General features: G+C 44.1%; 1 protein-coding gene across 3 annotated transcripts in view; it reads left to right on the top strand.

Annotated features, from left to right (window-relative positions):
* Nucleotides 1-1,850: 1,850 nt before the first annotated feature.
* Nucleotides 1,851-3,935, top strand: part of slc7a14a (solute carrier family 7 member 14a) — a 27,655-nt gene continuing 25,570 nt past the window's right edge. The window contains exons 1-2 of one of the 3 annotated variants that reach the window (XM_032500534.1): nt 1,854-2,102; nt 3,208-3,298. The gene's annotated coding sequence lies outside the window, so the exon portion shown is untranslated. Of the gene's footprint in view, nt 2,103-2,276; nt 2,572-3,207; nt 3,299-3,935 lie in introns of those variants that run through there. The other 2 variants (XM_032500533.1, XM_032500535.1) reach the window with 2 other exon arrangements.

The following is a 3,935-nucleotide window of genomic DNA, read 5'->3' as shown; positions in this document are numbered from 1 at the left end:
TTGTCTTTTCCCCCTTTCCTTTATAGTTTTATATGTTTTTTTTGTGTATGTTCAACCCGTTCTCACTCCAAACGTGTAAAATACGGATGTTTGGACACTGGCTGTCTGCGTCTGGTGCGATGAAAAAGGCACCCTTCGGCGTGTGTGTGTGTCGATCGTCCCAGGGAGAGCAGGATCTAGACGAGGTTTAGCGAGTACTAAGGGATACATTGGTTGGGGTAGTGGATGGGTCAAACACAGGACTTTCACCCAGGAGAGCGGGGTTCGTGTTCCACGTGTGTCCTTAACCGTCCCTTTATTGCCGCGTGCCAGGGGTCCGTAAGCTCACACACAACCTTTCCCTAAACCCAACCGTACTGTTGCCGCGAGTCACGGAACAGTAAACCCACCCACGAGCTTTTCCTTAACCTAACAGCGTCAAAAGAGACGGCGATAGTCCCGGGCAAGCGTGTGTTGTATGACGCTAAAGGAGACTTTTGGCGTCAAAGGCACCTGACCAAGCGTCCGTATTTTACAAGATGGGAGTTAGAATGTGTTGGCATGTAATAGGTGTACAAAGTGAAAAAGCCCAAAGTCCCCCCCCCCCCCCCCAAGGGATTACCATCTCCAACAAAACACTGTTCACAAACTGCTCCAAACAGCTCTGTTGTAGTCCAGCCTTTACTTCCGTGATGAACTCACGTCGCTTTGTGACATTTTATAATGCTCGTCTAGCTGCTAGCCTGGCACGCCCTCATACTCTGCTTCTGACTGGCTAGTAGTCCTTACCAAGGTACATGTGTGACTCCCAACAAAGATGGAAAACAAGTGAGATGTCTCACTCTGCAGCTAAAACAGGGAGCTCAACACGCATGGTGAAAAGAGGAGCTGTAGCAATGGGCAGTACAACACAAATATGTTTTTTGAAAATTAATACCATATAAACACATTCTGGTAAAAACCTCTAAATACAATAATGAATCTGAAAATTAGCATAATATGAGCACTTTAATTCACAAATTTGCAGAATAATACTACAGACATTCCTGTTCTTACGTAGCAATGTCTGCTCTTTCTATTTAGGAACAGGCGAGCCTGAGTCGGCCAAAGCAGCATCTGTAAAATGGTGGAATTGTTGGATCTTCATCAGCCGTAACTTAACACAACTCCTATAAGCAAACATAATAAAAGATCAGAAATGTGGCCACTGTGTGGCAATTTCACAACCTTTTAATTTCTTGCAGTACTGTAATGCAATTACCAGGAAATATACATGGTCAGGTGGGAGAATAACACTTCAAGTAATACTAAAGAGCAAAGTGTGGCTCAATTAACTGCCATGGCAACTAAAGACAAACCAAAATGTTTATAACATACATTGTTTTGCTAATCTTATGTATTTTTAACAACCAATGTTAACAATGGTTACCCCCGTTTTTTTCTCTGTCATGTTTTTGTAAAAATCCTTTTTTATAATCTTTGAAAATACTTGATATACAGTATATTTGGCACGTTGAACTGAAAAACAATGTCTGTTGTGTTCCCTAACTGAATTATAAAAACTCTCCCTTCTGTTAAATACTAGCAAATATTCATATAAATAAAAATAGGCCTACCCTAAACTGATTCTTATTTAATTTAATGTGAGCTGGGTCGTTTAGGTGACGACAGTATGAGAGACCTAAAGCAATTACGAAACCATCGGAACTATAGACCTATATAAAGTAGTAAATAAGTATGGAGCTCCATCGCGGTATGAGTGACGTTGTGGGCACATTGTAGTGATAATCCCGGTGTCTTGGCTGGATCAGAGTAAATCATGAGGGTGGACTGAGGGTGGACTGGACCAACGACGTCCGGTCAGCTCGGTGTCTCCTCGGCCGAGGGCAATCCGGAAACAAAGCGGATGAATAATGCACCGTGTCGGCGGTCACATGTCGTGCAGCGGGCTCCTGAATGATTTAAAGCGTTTTACATCACCAGCCTCACCCTCACCCTCCCCTCTCCTCCCCCTCCCGCGCTGTCTTTATCTGATGCACCGCGCAGCCCAGAGATGCTGCTGCTGATGTTGGCGACCGACTGCAGCATCCGACATGGGCATCCTTCAGTCCGGCCGTGCCACAGTGAGTGCTTTTCCTCCACTTTTTCTCTTCCTCTCATCCCCTCGTTGTTTCAAACTAGATCAGCCCTCCACCCCTCTCCCTTAGCGACTCCTCCTCTCCCCTTTTTTTTGTTGTCTTTTCTTTGTGCCATTTTTTTTTCTTCTTTTTTTTTTTTACGAGCGATGGCGCATAGCGCGGCGGACACCGTGCGTCCTCGTAGAGGAGCTGGTGTTTGGTGAGTCCGCGGAGTGCACCAAAATGTCAGGAAATGGTCTCTTCCTGTATATGCGCAGCTCACCTTAACGGTGTCCGTCTTTGCGTGAGATAGACAAGGGAAGAGAGGGAGTTTAGGGCGGGTGTCGCTGCTCCCACCGGACTAGAGCTGCAGCAGCCTACGCTTGGAGGGGTCGAGGAGAGTACAGGAAGAGCCAGAGGGGCGGCTGCGACTCGACTGAAAGAGGGTGGGACGTTTAATTAAGTGTTTTTGCAGGTGAGAGCATAAGAAGTTATTGCTCAGATAGACTATGTTTGGGTGTGTCAGATGGAGGGGGGGGGACAAAGATGGTGAAACTTAGTGTCTTTATGCTCTGGAAAGGAGAGGAGGAAAAGGATGTTCCTTGCTGTAATAATGGAGAGAATAGAGTTTGTTTTGCTGTTGTCCGTCCTTATAATGCTTTTAAGGCGTATGGTTAAAAAAAGAAGAAAGATGCTATAGGTTAAACTACCCTCCCCCCCTCCCCCCAAAGGATGAATCTGGATCTGATATGTGAACAGATGTTAAATGAATTACAGCAGGCCTCTGTGTTATGGCACATATTGCCCTATGTATCTGTATCCATCCATCTATTGCCCCACGCAAACAGTGAGGCAACATAGTGTGCTGCTGTGTGTGTGTGTGTGTGTGTGTGTGTGTGTGTGTGTGTGTGTGTGTGGAGACAAGAGCACTCAGACACTGAAAGCCTCAAGCCGTGGAACTGGGCTAATCCCTAATGACATTCTCTCTCTCTCTCTCTCTCTCTCTCTCTCTCTCTCTCTCTCTCTTTCTCTCTCTCTCTCGCTCTGTGTCATAGGGCCTTGTCTCTTTTCATCCCTTCCTTAATTCTGTTTTCTCGTCTTTCTTACTCAGTTGTGATGACGTGCTGTCCGTGGTGCTGAAAACAGTCAGCAGGACGCTAGTTAATACGCTCATCCTTGATGGCCCTGTCAGCGCTCAACAGGTGCCTGTTACTCGCCATGAGAGACAGACGCCCAGACATACAAAGAGTTGCTTTCAATTTTAATTCAAAGTCTTTTAGATGGAGGTTGTGTTTACATGCTAGAGCTGCGGGGTTTTGTTTAGAAATGGCATATTCATGACACAGAAAGTGATTTAACTGTCAACATAGAATTATTGATAGCTTAAAATTAAAACCAAATGTTGGTATTTCAGATCTTTGGCTGACAAATTTAGAACACGCTTGGTCAACTATATGTTTTTAAATGGCATTTTTAAATCAACTATCATAATATGGACATGAATAATGCTTTGATTTGGAAAATACACAAGGCTAGCATTTACAAAAGGTTAAATCTGCCAATATAGCACCATACAGCAAATCTATAAACTGGAGATACAGTTTAATGAATAATAAACTAAGGCAAAGGCAGCTCTGGCCAAAATAATTGATACCAAAAGAAAAGAAGAAAACATGATGATGATGATGATGATGATGATAATGATGATGATGATGATGATGATGATGATGGTGGTGGTGGTGGTGGTGGAAACAACAGTAATAAGAAGTAGAACCAAAAGATTACATAACTGACCAACTTAGCAACTGCAGTGTGTCTTCCTACACACACACACACACA

The sequence above is a fragment of the Etheostoma spectabile genome, chromosome 20 (genome assembly GCF_008692095.1).
Source record: "Etheostoma spectabile isolate EspeVRDwgs_2016 chromosome 20, UIUC_Espe_1.0, whole genome shotgun sequence".
NCBI classification, from domain to species: domain Eukaryota; kingdom Metazoa; phylum Chordata; class Actinopteri; order Perciformes; family Percidae; genus Etheostoma; species Etheostoma spectabile.
This window is presented reverse-complemented; position numbering and strand designations above follow the sequence as displayed.